General features: G+C 44.3%; 1 pseudogene; it reads right to left on the bottom strand.

The window, feature by feature from the left end:
• Nucleotides 1-19: 19 nt before the first annotated feature.
• LOC115114227 (nucleolar GTP-binding protein 2-like) overlaps nucleotides 20-16,632 on the bottom strand; it is a 35,618-nt pseudogene continuing 19,005 nt past the window's right edge.

Raw genomic sequence — 16,632 nt, 5'->3', positions numbered from 1 at the left:
ATAAAATTAAAAAATGAAATAATTTGTTCATATTCTTTATTGTATGGTATGACATATATATTTGGATAAAAATTGTCACTTGATGTTTTTTTCCTCAAAAGTGCAGTACATAACCTGGGTGCCAGTGTTTCTGCTCTCTAGCCAACTCCTTATGGAATTTTCATGCCAAATTTGACAGTTAGCAAAATAAAGAAAACAGACTGGCACCCAGGCTATGCAGTACAAGTGTACTTTTTTGGGGGGATGACAGACCCATCCTTTCACTTCTCAGTGAAGCTCCATATGAGTTTAAGTAATAGTTTGACGAAAGTGATCAGTCACTTCGCTGAAGGTCACTCAGGATCAGGTTAATGCATCAAGCGATTCACTTGATTAAGAGGTTAATCAAAACCTAATTCACTCAATGGCCCTTCCCCAAATCACTTTACATCAAGATACCAAGGGTAGGTACCAAGACACCTTAAAACAATTCATTACAATGACAGGGTCATTAAAATAAATATTTATTAGAAATGTCCCAGTTTGGTCTCTTGGACCCCAGACTAGCGCTTCAATCTCTTGGCTTTCTTGCCCTCGCTGGGCACCGTAGGCATCTTTCTGTTCTTGTTCTTGTTCTTGACGTTGTGTGTTTCGTAATAGCGCATTCCAACTTTCTTCACCTTCTGAGCACGATCCGCTGCTCTCCTCTGCAAGGGGGGGAAGACAAATGAGGGAGATTTAAGCCTGAGGAAGAACAGTGCCTTTCTTCATTCCATTAATAGCGGTAGGGGAGCGGCCATCCATCGGAGGCGTCCAGTCTAGATAGATAGGCCTGTTTGATGTCAAACAGCGGGGTAAGTGAACACACAGTACCTGCTTGGATGTTAGATTTCTGTTTGGACGCGTGAGCTCTTCTGCCTCATCAGTTTTCCTCTTCTTGCCAACCTGTGTTACAGCTGAGGAACAAAAGGTTGGCCAGTAAGTGGATGATCCGTAGGCATGGAATTCCTAAAACACTTAATAGGACATTCCCATTCTATTTATATGGTTTGATTGCTTGTTTGGTTTCAGTTTGACAGTGGTCTTTGGCCAAATACCTACTCTAATTATACATTTTATCTGCTGCTATCCATGAAGACTTGTATAAAGTATGTACTTTGTGTAAGGGAAAGTGCATATTTTGCTAGAAGGCCCTTGTATTCTTTGATGGAATACATTTGCCGGGTTAAAATAAAATAAATCCCATGACTGAAACTTATGTTGATCTCAGATCAAATGTCTGCGGAAGGAAGTGAACCTCCCCTTTCATGTAAAAAAAAATAATAATAATAATCATGACCATTATGCTTTTAGGGAAAGAGGATAATTTTGTACATGTATTAAACTGCAAGTTTGACCAATTCCAGTCCTTTTCAATTGGAAAAAGAATCCATATGACAGAAATCCGTGACAACTTTAACCCCTGCATTTGGGATGTCAGGTAAGCCCACAAAGGAAAATCACTAATAAGTTGAAATTAAGTTGCTACCTTTAGGTTGAGGTTTATTCGCCGCCTGCTTCACTTTCATGTCTGTGAGCACTTTGTCAGATAGTGCCTTCGGAATCCTGAACAAAAAAAGAACAGTAGAAAGAGTCGTCACATATAACCTCATTACTCCCTGCACATCCAGACAGTTTAGTCCAGTTGGAATTCGCTGAGCCGACAATGGAAAGCAAATTGGCCGCAGACGACTCTTATTTGACGTTGTTGAGTGAGGGCGTGAGCTGAAGTTCACCAGCGAGAGAGACAGTTGGTGAGTCCGCGGAACATGACATAAATGGTGATGGAAAACCCCATCTATCAGACAGAACGGTATGAGCACCTGCCAATCCCCAGGTGCCTGGACAGTGAAAAACGAGGCATGTTTCACCTCAAAGGACCTAGGCACCCTTCATCTCTCTATGGCTTCGTCCCAAATGGCATCCTATTTCCTACATGGAGCACTACTTTTGTAGTTCACTATATAGGGAATAGGGTGCCACTTGGGACAGAGCTATGCCGGTCTTTTGGACAAGAATCGGGGTTGATGTGGGTTTATTAGAAAATAATAAAGCACATCTTCAGAACAAGACTGAAATGATAAGTGGTGGGGAGAACGGAGAAGACAAACCGGATGGCGGAGAAGCGCTTGAGTCTGGCCCGGTCCAGGAACTGCTTGTACTTTGCAATCTTCCCATCCAGCTCGCGGATAGTCTCATGCAAACTCTTTTTTTCCTCCACCTTGGCAGGCTGACCGGCTGGGGTGGTGGCGGCGGCACACTCAGCATCTCCAGCTGCTGTCTCCCCATCCCCCTTCTCTTCATCTCCATTTTCCTCTTCCTCATCCACGTCCGAGCCAGACAGGTCCGAGAAAACGAGGTAGTCGGTCTGCACGGGTGCCAGATCTTCATCGTTGAACTCGGGCACCACATTGATCTTGCCGAAGTTCTGCCGGACGTTGGAGAGAATCTTCTGCACCTGCTCATGTTTGTGTTTCTGCTGCTGCTCGGCCGACACTGCAGGCACCACCTCCTCGCTCTGCTCCTCTGTTGTGCCTTCTTCCTGTACACGCTCTGTAGCTTCTGGTGCCCCCTCAACTGGTAGTACATCCTTGCCCTGAAAACAACACACCAGTCAGTACAACTTTCATAATCATGGCTAGGTTCCGATTCTCCTGAAGTGTGCACTTGCACACTCATCCGACATGGATTTAAAAATGATGGAAACTCACTCCAGGCAATGCTTACACCAATCCAATGGGGAGAGTGCAAGTGCACACTTCAGGAGAAAGGTAGAGAATCGGGATGCATGCAGACCATGTGTACATTTCAGATTGAGTGGACAATATTGCCCACCTGCCATCTTGTTGCTCACCTGAGAGGACCACAACAGAAATAAGACATTGGATTTTAGCCTCAATCATTTTAATGTGTGCATTGTTGTCCCTGGCTGGAAGCAGCTTTATATATTCTTACTTGTCAAATAAAGCAAATGTAAAAAAAACAACTTGAGCAAAGAAAGTCAATGTGACCATGCTTGCACTCTTGTCCAATCTTGGCAAGGCCTGTGATGATATTTTACATTTAGCCAGAGGGTGACAGACTATAACCAGAATATGTGCTAACATTGCTGTTGAGAATGTCTCTTTATTTTAGTCTGTGAGGGAGAGGGTTTTACTCCAGCTGTTCGTCCACCCCTCACCTCATGCTCTCCCTCACAGCCAGGGGGTTTTACGAAGAAGGGGATGCGTCCTCTCTGCCAGTCGTTCAGCACCATTTTGGAGACACAGGGAAGGTCTGGCTCACCCCCCTGCAACAGATCATGCATTAGGGAAACATGAGAAGAAAATAAAGTAGGAATAAATGGAGCGTCCTTACATAGACTTTATGTGCCACTTGGGATTGATGGGTTCCAAATAAGCTTAGTAAGCTTTAGGGTCAAGTGTAGAATTTCAGACGGATCAAAAAAATGGCCCATACAAAAACAGAGTGTATGTTTGGGAAGATCATTTTTTACCACTGACCTACAGCTTGTCAAATACACAAAGGATACATCCTGAATATAACAGACCTTTCAGGACTAAAGTATATTGTGACATTCAAATTCCCTTAACCACAAAGAGTTATAAAGATAATTCAGACAGATGAAAGATGGTCAGAAATGAAGACAAGCAGCCCAGGCTATGTAGCCTGGTGGTCTCAGATCTGTGCCGTCTTGCCAATCCCTATGGTCATTAGCATGCCAAACAACAACCATAAGAGTTGGCTATGAAGCACAAACAGATCTGGGGCGACCAACAGCCTACAGACAATTACCATGTACTGTGATTTCAGCCCCCATTGATACACTCCAGGGTTATGTTATTTAAGTACCAAACGAGACAACTGACTGCGACAGGGAGGGACTATCCGGTCGTGTCCAATAAGAAACACTTTTTGTTTTCAGTTCAAATGTTTTCCCTACAGTGTGCTTGAATTAATATGACACAAGCCCTGACCTTAAGGAGTTTGCCCATGCGCATCGCCAGTTTCTCCAGGAAGTCCTCTGGGGAGCGCCAGGTGGGGATGCGGTACGTCTTCTGGATGTACTCTGGTTTGGCCCGCTCTAGCACTGCCGGGATATGCTCCTCCGGGTTACGGATCTTCTCCACTTGCACCTGGGAAACAGCAGTGAAGCATACAATGATACAATTGTTAGGTTATAAATGCTGCAGGTTTAGACATGGAAGTACATAAAAAAACTATCAGTGAGAAAGTTAAGACGCACAAATATCATACCCCCAAGACATGCTAACCTCTCACCATTACAATAACAGGGTAGGATAGCATTTGTGAGGGGGTGATATTTCACCCTTCATTATTCACTATTCATTCAGGACTATCTGTAATCATGGTACCATCAATATACAAGTGTTTAGAAACATTCTATTCACCATGAAAGTCACTCCAAAATGATACATTATTTACCTTTCATTTCTATTGGGCACAAAATGATCTGAAACACAACTAAAACAAACAGAAAATGCATCCAACAAGTTTGGCATCACAAGCTTGATGAAATCATTGCATGCTGGGAATATGGGACCGACTTTTGACGACCTTAATACACAAGTGAATTTGTGCCAATATTTTTTGTCCCCTAAATGTAATTTCCAAACAGATTACCCAACATGGATGAAAATACCCTCAAATTAAAGCTGACCATCTGGGCCTCCCGGGTGGCGTAGTGTGCCACCAGAGACTCTGGGTTCGCCCCAGGCTCTGTCGCAGCCGGCCGCGACCGGGGGTATCCGTGGGGCGACGCACAATTGGCCTAGCGTCGTCCGGGTTAGGGAGGGGTTGGCCGGTAGGGATATCCTTGTCTCATTGTGCACCAGCGACTCCTGTGGCGGGCCGGGTGCAGTGCACGCTAACCAGGTCGCCAGGTGCACAGCGTTTCCTCCGACACATTGGTGCGGCTGGCTTCCGGGTTGGATGCGCGCTGTGTTAAGAAGCAGTGCGGCTTGGTTGGGTTGTGTTTTGGAGGACGCATGGCTTTCGACCTTTGTCTCTCCCGAGCCCGTACAGGAGTTGTTGCGATGAGACAAGATAGTAACAACTGGATACCACGAAATTGGGGAGAAAAGGGGGTTTAAAAAATTATATTTAAAAAATTTTAATAAAAAAGCTGACCATCTGCACTTAAACCATTTCAAATCCAAATTGCTTGAGTAAAGAGCCAAAACTATTTCCCACTGTCCCAATACTTTGAGCTCACTGCATAACCCTGCTTGCTCAAATAAAATAATAAAAATGGAGAAAAATAATAACATACCACTCATTTCAACACGACGTCGCTCTCGCTGTCTTCAGAGGGGTAAACTACACCAGGGCAGTCGATGAGGAAGATGCGTCGCATCAGGGTGATGTACTGCCACACCTGGAAGAAGAGACCGGGCCCAAGGTCAGCTAAGTCACAGGGTCTAATGACTTTCTACTCAGAACCTATTCACAAGGTTTGGGACAATTACATTTAATTTGATAATGTAGCAGAAATGAAGACCCTACTGCATAAACAAACAAAACAGATCTTAATCTACTATCCCCCATAGTACAAAAGTTGAACTATTATATTCTGCCATTAGTGGGAAAATAGCATTATCAAAAAGGGACCACAAATGAATTATGCATTTAATGCTTTTTTATAAAAGGTGCATTTTTATGGTGAAAATTCCCTTCCTCAAACTTGAAACTTCGTTCTACAGCTGCACCACCGAGAGCATCCTGATCGGTTGCATCACCGCCTGGTATGGCAACTGCTTGGCATCTGATCGTAAGGCACTACAGAGGGTAGTGAGTACGGCCCAGTACATCACTGGGGCCAAGCTTCCTGCCATCCAGGACCTATTTAATAGGCGGTGAAGTGGAAAGCCCAAAATATTGTCAGAGACTCCAGTCACCCAAGTCATAGACTGTTTTCTCTGCTACCACACAGCAAGCGGTACCAGAGCGCCAAGTCTAGGACCAATAGGCTCCTTACATTTACATTTAAGTCATTTAGCAGACGCTCTTATCCAGAGCGACTTACAAATTGGTGCGTTCACCTTAAGACATCCAGTGGAACAGCCACTTTACAATAGTGCATCTAAGTCTTTTAGGGGGGGGGGGGGTGAGAAGGATTACTTTATCCTATCCTAGGTATTCCTGAAAGAGGTGGGGTTTCAGGTGTCTCCGGAAGGTGGTGATTGACTCCGCTGTCCTGGCGTCGTGAGGGAGTTTGTTCCACCATTGGGGGGCCAGAGCAGCGAACAGTTTTGACTGGGCTGCGCGGGAACTGTACTTCCTCAGTGGTAGGGAGGCGAGCAGGCCAGAAGTGGATGAACGCAGTGCCCTTGTTTGGGTGTAGGGCCTGATCAGAGCCTGGAGGTACTGAGGTGCCGTTCCCCTCACAGCTCCGTAGGCAAGCACCATGGTCTTGTAGCGGATGCGAGCTTCAACTGGAAGCCAGTGGAGAGAGCGGAGGAGCGGGGTGACGTGAGAGAACTTGGGAAGGTTGAACACCAGACGGGCTGCGGCGTTCTGGATGAGTTGTAGGGGTTTAATGGCACAGGCAGGGAGCCCAGCCAACAGCGAGTTGCAGTAATCCAGACGGGAGATGACAAGTGCCTGGATTAGGACCTGCGCTGCTTCCTGTGTGAGGCAGGGTCGTACTCTGCGGATGTTGTAGAGCATGAACCTACAAGAACGGGCCACCGCCTTGATGTTAGTTGAGAACGACAGGGTGTTGTCCAGGATCACGCCAAGGTTCTTAGCGCTCTGGGAGGAGGACACAATGGAGTTGTCAACCGTGATGGCAAGATCATGGAACGGGCAGTCCTTCCCCGGGAGGAAGAGCAACAACCTTAACAGCTTCTACCCCCAAGCCATAAGTCTGCTGAACAATTAATCAAATGGCCACCGGACTATTTACATTGACACCCCCCCCCCTCAATTTGTTTTGTACACTGCTGCTACTAGCTTTTTATTATCTATACATAGTCACTTCACCCCTTCCTACATGTACAAATTACCTCGATTAACCTGTACCCCCACACACTGACTCAGTACCGGTACCCCCGTATATAGCCTCGTTATTGTTATGTTATTGTGTTACTTTATTTGGTAAATATTTTCTTAACCAACAGTGCAGTTCAAGAAGAGTCAAGGACTTGTAAGAAAGCATTTCACAGTAAGGTCTACACTTGTATTTTGTGCATGTGACAAATAAAGTTTGATTTGAGTATGATTTAAAGTCGCAAAAAAGGCATGCATTGTTTCTTGCCTTACAATATTAGCCTATCACTTGTGAATGATGCCCAGTGTAACTCAAACTATTCATGATTTAAATATTCTTTACATATACTAACTCAAATCTGAAATTTATTTTGATTTACAATGTACCATTACCATGCACCTGTCTCGAAACAGGGGGGGGGGGGGGGGGGATGCATGTAATCTATGCTTAAATATCAAATGGAGGATGCTTTTCCAGTGGTTCATTTTCATGCCCGCCAGATAGGCTGTACTCCTGTTGCAAAGACAAGCAATGTGCTTAATACTAGGAAAGTTGAGATATAAATATAGTAGACCTAGCCTTTAGAAAGCTGATGGCTTCTATTAAAAAGAGGATCCATCACTCTGTTTTCCCACACAATTGCATTGCCTATAGAAATGTTGCAGAACATGAGCTCTCATGATGTGTTTGATGATATTTTTGATGACATTTGCACTACTACTACTAATGATCATCAGCCACATCAGAGCTTGGAGAAGCCTAATTAGCATGACTAAACGGCCACAAAGAATTTGACTACCTTCAAGGCTCGTGACCGCTGGTGTGGCGGCAACACGGTCACCGTAACAGCCCTAATCAGGTCTACCACCGTCGTGTCGTCGGCAAACTTAATGTGTTGAAGTCGTGCGTGGCTAGGCAGTTGTGGGTGATTTGGGAGTACAGGAGGGGACTAAGCACATACCCAGAGGGGCCCCCATGTTGAGGGTCAGCGAGGCAGATGGGGCAGTTATTTCTTACATTGGTACACCAGGTCCAGTCTCTTGACAACAAGGTTGATGAAATCCGAGCAAGGGTAGCATTCCAGAGGGACATCAGAGACTAACGTTCTTTGCTTCACGGAAACATGGCTCACTGGAGAGACGCTATCAGAGTCGGTGCAGCCAAGCTGGTTTCTCCACGCATCGCGCCGACAGCAACAAACATCTTTCTGGTAAGAAGAGTGGCGGGGGCGTATGCTTCATGGTTAACGAGACGTGGTGTGGTCACAACAACATACAGGAACTCAAGTCCTTCTGTTCACCTGATTTAGAATTCCTCACAATCAAATGTCGACTGCATTATCTACCAAGGGAATTCTCTTCGATTATAATCACAGCCGTACATATTCCCCCCCAAGCAGACACACCGATGGCTCTGAACAAACTTTATTTGACTCTTTGCAAACTGGAATCCATATATCCTGATGCTGCATTCATTGTAGCTGGGGATTTTAACAAGGCTAATCTGAAAACAAGACTCCCTAAATTGTATCAGCATATCGATTGCGCAACCAGGGCTGGAAAAACCTTGGATCATTGCTATTCTAACTTCCGCGACGCATATAAGGCCCTGCCCCGCTCTCCTTTCGGAAAAGCTGACCACGACTCCATTTTGTTGATCCCTGCCTACAGACAGAAACTAAAACATGAAGCTCCCGCACTGAGGTCGGTTCAACGCTGGTCCGACCAATCTGATTCCACACTCCAAGACTGCTTCCATCACGTGGACTGGGATATGTTTCGTATTGCATCAAACAACAACATTGAAGAATACGCTGATTCGGTGAGCGAGTTCATTAGAACGTGCGTTGAAGATGTCGTTCCCATAGCAACGATTAAAACATTCCCAAACCAGAAACCGTGGATTGATGGCAGCATTCGCGTGAAACTGAAAGCGCGAACCACTGCTTTTAATCAGGGCAAGGTGACCGGAAACATGACCGAATACAAACAGTGTAGCTATTCCCTCCGCAAGGCAATCAAACAAGCTAAGCGTCAGTATAGAGACAAAGTAGAATCTCAATTCAACGGCTCAGACACATTTACATTTACATTTAAGTCATTTAGCAGACGCTCTTATCCAGAGCGACTTACAAATTGGTGCGTTCACCTTAAGACATCCAATGGAACAGCCACTTTACAATAGTGCATCTAAATCTTTTAAGGGGGGTGAGAAGGATTACTTTATCCTATCCTAGGTATTCCTGAAAGAGGTGGGGTTTCAGGTGTCTCCGGAAGGTGGTGATTGACTCCGCTGTCCTGGCGTCGTGAGGGAGTTTGTTCCACCATTGGGGGGCCAGAGCAGCGAACAGTTTTGACTGGGCTGCGCGGGAACTGTACTTCCTCAGTGGTAGGGAGGCGAGCAGGCCAGAGGTGGATGAACGCAGTGCCCTTGTTTGGGTGTAGGGCCTGATCAGAGCCTGGAGTTACTGAGGTGCCGTTCCCCTCACAGCTCCGTAGGCAAGCACCATGGTCTTGTAGCGGATGCGAGCTTCAACTGGAAGCCAGTGGAGAGAGCGGAGGAGCGGGGTGACGTGAGAGAACTTGGGAAGGTTGAACACCAGACGGGCTGCGGCGTTCTGGATGAGTTGTAGGGGTTTAATGGCACAGGCAGGGAGCCCAGCCAACAGCGAGTTGCAGTAATCCAGACGGGAGATGACAAGTGCCTGGATTAGGACCTGCGCTGCTTCCTGTGTGAGGCAGGGTCGTACTCTGCGGATGTTGTAGAGCATGAACCTACAAGAACGGGCCACCGCCTTGATGTTAGTTGAGAACGACAGGGTGTTGTCCAGGATCACGCCAAGGTTCTTAGCGCTCTGGGAGGAGGACACAATGGAGTTGTCAACCGTGATGGCGAGATCATGGAACGGGCAGTCCTTCCCCGGGAGGAAGAGCAGCTCCGTCTTGCCGAGGTTCAGCTTGAGGTGGTGATCCGTCATCCACACTGATATGTCTGCCAGACATGCAGAGATGCGATTCGCCACCTGGTCATCAGAAGGGGGAAAGGAGAAGATTAATTGTGTGTCGTCTGCATAGCAATGATAGGAGAGACCATGTGACGTTATGACAGAGCCAAGTGACTTGGTGTATAGACACAAGAGGTATGTGGCAGGGTCTACAGTCAATCACAGATTACGAAAAGAAAACCAGCCCCGTCACGGACCAGGATGTCTTGCTCCCAGGCAGACTAAATAACTTTTTTGCCCGCTTTGAGGACAATACAGTGCAATACAGACCATTGTTACTCCCGGTCCTAGTGAAAAGCAAACTGTCCTGGTTGATATATTATTGAATAGATATTTGAAAAACACCCTGAGGATTGATTATAAAAAAAACTTTTGACATGTTTCTGTTGACATTATGGATATAATTTGGAATTTTTGTCTGCGTTGTCGTGACCGCTCTTTCCGGTGGATTCCTGGGCATAACGCACCAAACTAACGGAGGTATTTGGATATAAAAATAGTGTGTAGAATGAAATAGAGTGAAAACATCTGAAGATCAAAGGTAAACGATTTAATTTGATTGCTTTTCTGATTTTCGTGACCGAGCTACTTGATGCCTAGTGTACATAATGTTATTCTATGGATAAACTTACACAAACGCTTGTATTGCTTTCGCTGTAAAGCATAATTTCAAAATCTGAGACGACAGGGGATTAACAAAAGGCTAAGCTGTGTTTTGCAATATTGCACTTGTGATTTCATGAAAATGAATATTTTCTAGTAATATTATTTGACTGTGGCGCTATGCTATTCAGAGTTGCTGATGACAATTATAACCGGATCCAGGATGGGTGGTTTAGTGAGGTTAAGGATACTAATAGTTATCACGTTTCACATTGAATTTATAAAAACTACAAAATGGTAAGACCTGTTTTTAATTTAAAAAATTGGTGCCACTCTGCACACAAGCTTGTTAGCTAGCACTGGTCTAGCTTACAAAATCCAGGCGGCATTATCTGTAATGTACTGGAAACAGTGTCATGACTAAGGGCTGACTCTGGTCAAACTTTAGTTAAGCCAAATCTCTGAAATTCAAAGACATTAAAGTAGGTATAATTCTGTAGGCCTAATTCAGATAATGCATGTCATAAGCCCAGATGCCCAGTGCCCTCGTCACCGACAACATTTCAGACCCTACACTACGTGCACAATTATTAGGCAAGTGAGTATTCTGATCTTAGCATTATTTCTATGCACATTTTCCAACTCCAAACCATATAAACTTGAATGCTAATTGGATTTAAATCATTTTCAGGTGATATGTATTTGTGTAATGAGGGAGGGTGTGGTGAATAACACATATTCAAGGTGTGCATAATTATTAGGCAGCTTCATTTACCTCACTTAAAAATGGGCCAAAAAATAGATTTAACTGACAATGAAAAGTCAAACATTTTAAAATTCATTTCAGACGGATGTAACACTCTTGAAATAGCTAAACTATTGAGGGGTGACCACCGGACAATCAAACGTTTTGTTGCGAATAGTCAAAACGCACAGAGAAGAAAAGACTCAAATGAACTGCAAAACACTTGAGAAGAATTCAACGTCAAGCTACCAGGAACCCATTATCCTCCAGTGCCACCATATTCCAGAACTGAGAAGAATTAAACATCAAGCTACCAGGAACCCATTATCCTCCAGTGCCACCATATTCCAGACTTGAGAAGAATTAAACATCAAGCTACCAGGAACCCATTATCCTCCAGTGCCACCACCATATTCCAGAACTGCAACCTACCTGGAGTGTCCAGAAGTACATGGTGTCAAGTGCTCAGACACACGGCCAAGGTCAAGAAGCCTGAAACACCACCACCACTGAATAAGATTCACAAATTCAAGCGTCAAGATTGAAAAATCTGTCTTATGGTATTTGTATTTTTTTTGCCCAAAGGATTTATGGACAGATGAAATGAGAGTGACTCTTGATGGACCAGATGGGCCCATTACTGGATCAGTAATGGACACAGGGCACCACTTTGAGTCAGGCGCCAGCAAGGTGGAGGAGGTGTACTGGTATGGGCTGCTATCATTAAGGATGAGGTAGTTGGACCTTTTCAGGTTGAAGATGGACTGAAACTCAACTCCCAAACCTACTGCCAGTTTTTGGAAGATTCTTTCTTCAAGCAGTGGTACAGGAAGAAGTCCTCAGCATTCAAGAAGGCCATGATCTTCATGTAGGACAATGCTCCATCACATGCATCACAAGTACTCCACTGCTTGGCTAGCCAGCAAGGGCCTCAAAGATGCCCGAATAATGACCTGGCCCCCTTCCTCACCTGACTTAAATCCTATTGAGAATTTCTGGGCCCTTCTCAAACCTGAGGGAAGACAATACACCTCTTTGAACAGCATTTGGGAGGCTGTGGTTGCTGCTTCAGCAAAAGTTGATTGTGAACAGAGACTCTATGGATGGAAGGCTCAAAGCAGTTCTTGAATATTTTTTGAAGGCCAACATTTTTATTTAATTGTCATTTTGTGTTACTTATCTGTTACACTTACTCTAAAAATGTAGTATAAACAAGTGAGTTGGGGAAAATTATTTTTGTAATATAATAATTGTGCACACATATTCCCCTAAGAAAGACAAAACTCACTTTTCCTTTGTTAAACACTCAGGTAAATAACAGTTGATTGACTGAAACCATTGTTTGATCAACAATAAAATGAATCCTGAGGAATACAATGCCTAATAATTGTGCACGCAGTGTACACTTGTCTGTCCAATGCATGTACATAGCTTGCCCTCTCCATAGCAAGTGGCTCTACCCATTGGTGAAGTAATTTAACGTTGAGGTAAATTTAAAAAAGTATCGATAGAGGTTTCAAAAGGAACACAAAATAACGGACGAAACTGGAGAGGAGCTGGCTACTGTACTGAGAATCACATTGCTTTTCTCTTCTGCCTGAAAACCAATACTCATATCCCCATTTGGACAAAGGAAGGAAACATTTAACAAGCTTTTTTTTTTTAACACAGAAACAAACGCATTGCACATCCATTCAAACAACCGGGGCGTGAGAGAGTTAGAGACAGGAGGGCCAGCCTAATGCTGAACAACCTTGTTTGGCCAAAGACAGGCAGACAGACGCTAGCAGCCTCTGGCGAGAGCCACCTTGCATTGGGCGATAAACTCTCGCTGGTTACGCGCCGATCTGATAGATCCCAAAGAGGAGGGGAAAAAAACAAACTTGGATCTCGTTTGCACGCTCACAGTTCTGGCAACAGACAGCCAACTCCGATAGTATCATCCTCAGTGGGGTTTCCAGACCTCCAGATCCACCGTTTGGTTCCAAACAGGATGAACAGGTCCAGCGAGAGGAAATGAAGGATGAGGGTTATTGTTTCTTGCTTTTTGGCCACGTCTCTGCCAGGTATCAGACGTGTATAATCGAGGCGGAAGGTTTAAATACATATACTTCAGCGCATCGTTGGGAAGTTACTTAGGATATGAGTAGCACACTGATACACAAAATGTAGCCTGCAACATTCTATTCTGTGCTCTCTTAGCAATCAATGGAATTGTGTGAGATCGTCATCCCCCCCCTCTGCATTGGCCATTATTGAGATTACATGGACGTATGTACATAGCTCATCATGACACCCCAGGCTTCTGTTCAAGTGTTTTTATTTAAAACAGGTATTTTTGAGGGGAACGATACCATACCTTGGTCTCACCGGCGAGGGGTGCCACGTTGCAGACCTTCTTGGAGCGTAGCGTGTTGATGTCAGAGCCCTTTCCCACGTTGGGGTAGCCGATGAACCCAACGCTGATCTGCTTCTTGTCTGTGTGGAGCTGAAGAGGCAAAACAAGTTAAAATAGCAGTTTCCTGAAAACCAGTCTATACTTAACCTGTCTTCAATTCCCGGACAGCAACAACTCCAGACCACACTTTGATGTAGGCCAAAACCAATAAAACATGTGACCATGTAATCTAAAAAAGCTTGTTTTCACCAGCAAAAAATAGCTACTGGAAGCAGATAAGTCTACACCATGGATCAAAAATCTGTCAAAACCAAGAGGTAGGTATAAATATTAGTCTCCTCTGAGCATCCAAGGCCCTGTTTTATGGCCCGTGCGTACCAAAAATAGCTTGGCAGCAGATGTGAGGACCCCGTGCAGAGCCGTATGCTCATAAGGGTGGTTAGAGTCGGGTGCCATGACAAAAGCTGGCCATTTGTACCAACTTCTGCTCCTTAGGGACCTACTTTTGACCAAATGGGGAGTGTAGTTCGGTCCGTGTGGAGTGGGGAACTCGTGTGTGTGTGTGTGTGTGTGTGTGTGTGTGTGTGTGTGTGAGAGAGAAGGTGGTGCGCCTACCTTGCCAAACTGCCTGAGGAGTTGGATGAGGGAGCCCTTGCCGAACGAGTTGGTGAGGCTGGCATGAAAGGCCAGGGTGGGGTACTCGGCGGAGAGCACGGCTACCCAGCGTTTCTGGTTTGAAGACAACAAAACAGACAGACCTAAGTTAGACAGACATGGACATACATTTACTCTATGTGAAATGTTAGTTTGCACAGCACGTGTGTCAGTATGAAAGGAAAGTAAGTCGACAGTAGTCTACAAAGCAGGCGAATATCAAACATCAAATATCCTGCAAGTATGCACAATTCAGTTGGCCATTGAACAATTTATGTCTAGAAATGTATAATTTACTCTAGGGGTCGGGCAGCATCTTCTCCGATGCTGATGGAGTAAATAATATACTTTTGAGCGGGAATGAGATGCGGTTACACAAGATTAGCACTGGAGAATAACCCATTTAACACAAGGCACAAACCATGTGTCATTTCAATGTAAGGCTGATATTCCTTCATAATGTGTGCTGAACAGTGCATCTCTAGTGTATTCCACTGGCACGACAGCAAAATCCTGCAGCACATCATGAAAACAGTTGGCGCGGACACCATCCTTCCTGCTTTGGTGACCGCCGAATCCACACACACACGTTATTTGAGGTCACAAGCTATCCTACGTCAAGGTAGAGCAAGCATGATACGGGATTGGGGAAAAAAGAAAAGTTGTGGATAACTACTTCCATAAAACTCCTGAGAACATCAACTCACTCCAGAAAACAATTGACATGGAAGGCATTGCCAGTCTTGATCATATATTAGTCTTTTGATCAAACACTACTGAGCCAAACCAAACTGAGCTGGTTTATTTTCCATCCGCCATAGTTGCTGCAACCGTGTTGAAAAAGACAATGTGAAAAGAAACAGACAGCTCGGTACAGTTTGGGTCGACAATATAGCGTGAACGGGGTACATGTGTCGGCTTGGCCAGAGGTGTGGACTCGAGTCACATGACTTGGACTCGAGACGGACCCAAATCACAATGATGACTTGAGACGTGACTTGATAGAAACTAAAACTTAAGACTTGGGAGCCCTAAGACTCTGGACTCAACTTAGACTTGGAAATGATCTGGGCAGGTTGTCACTACTCACCATGCAGCATCACACTTGAAATAAAACTGATTGGCTAGTGAAACGCACACTCGGCCCTCTGATTGGACCAGCAAGCTGTCAATCAACACAGGTCGGGTGGGGGCAGAGCATCAAGCAACAATTACTAGCATAGCTGGTCTTACGGTATGTCAGAATTGCTTGGAATTGATAAGAGTTACGAACCTTGCATTAGGAATTTGTTGCTAAATTAATTATTACATAATCAAAATAATGAAAAGGGCTGTCTGGTAGCCTCAATAGATGGTCACAAAATCATGTGTCTGTAGGACTATAAAAAAGTTATTTCTGCACAAAGCATAGTTCTGAGATATTGAGCATCAGATTTCACATACTAGATATCAGAACAGTTTTGTAGTGAATAAGATTTTTTTTAACCCATTAAAAAGGTCCTCACCATAAAAAGGTACCTAAAGTACAGAGTATCAAAATTCTGCGACATTAGAAGATTATTTACCATCTGCAACTGCAGATAGAAGAACATTTTAGATTCATTAAGTTCTATGTTCAGTTTTTAAGAAGCCTTTAGCTATTTGAATACATAAATTATAGAATAGCACTATTTTACCAAAATAGAAAATACATTTCTTAATGTATTATTATCAGACGAACTACTGTTATCACTGAACAATGGTGAAATACTTGATTTTTTTTTTATTTTTTTATTTAACTAGGCAAGTCAGTTAAGAACAAATTCTTATTTTCAATGACGGCCTAGGAACAGTGGGTTAACTGCCTTGTTCGGGGGCAGAACAACAGATTTTTACCTTGTCAGCTCGGGGATTCGATCTTACAAGCTTTCGGTTACTAGTCCAACGCTCTAACCACTAGGCTACCTGCCACCCCTATAAAGATTTCTGACACCGCTTTTTGCTGTGCCATTATTGCTGATTAGACTAGCCTAAAACATACAGTGCCTTGCAAAAGTATTCAACCCCCTTGGCTTTTTTTGGATTTCATGTAATGGACATACACAAAATAGTCCAAACTGGTGAAGCAAAAAGTATTATTACCGGTTAAAAAATGAATAAAAAATATGAAAAGTGGTACATATGCATTCACCCCCTTTGCTATGAAGCTCCTAAATAAG

Source organism: Oncorhynchus nerka, linkage group LG3, assembly GCF_034236695.1.
Source record: "Oncorhynchus nerka isolate Pitt River linkage group LG3, Oner_Uvic_2.0, whole genome shotgun sequence".
Classification (NCBI taxonomy): Eukaryota; Metazoa; Chordata; class Actinopteri; order Salmoniformes; family Salmonidae; genus Oncorhynchus; species Oncorhynchus nerka.
This window is presented reverse-complemented; position numbering and strand designations above follow the sequence as displayed.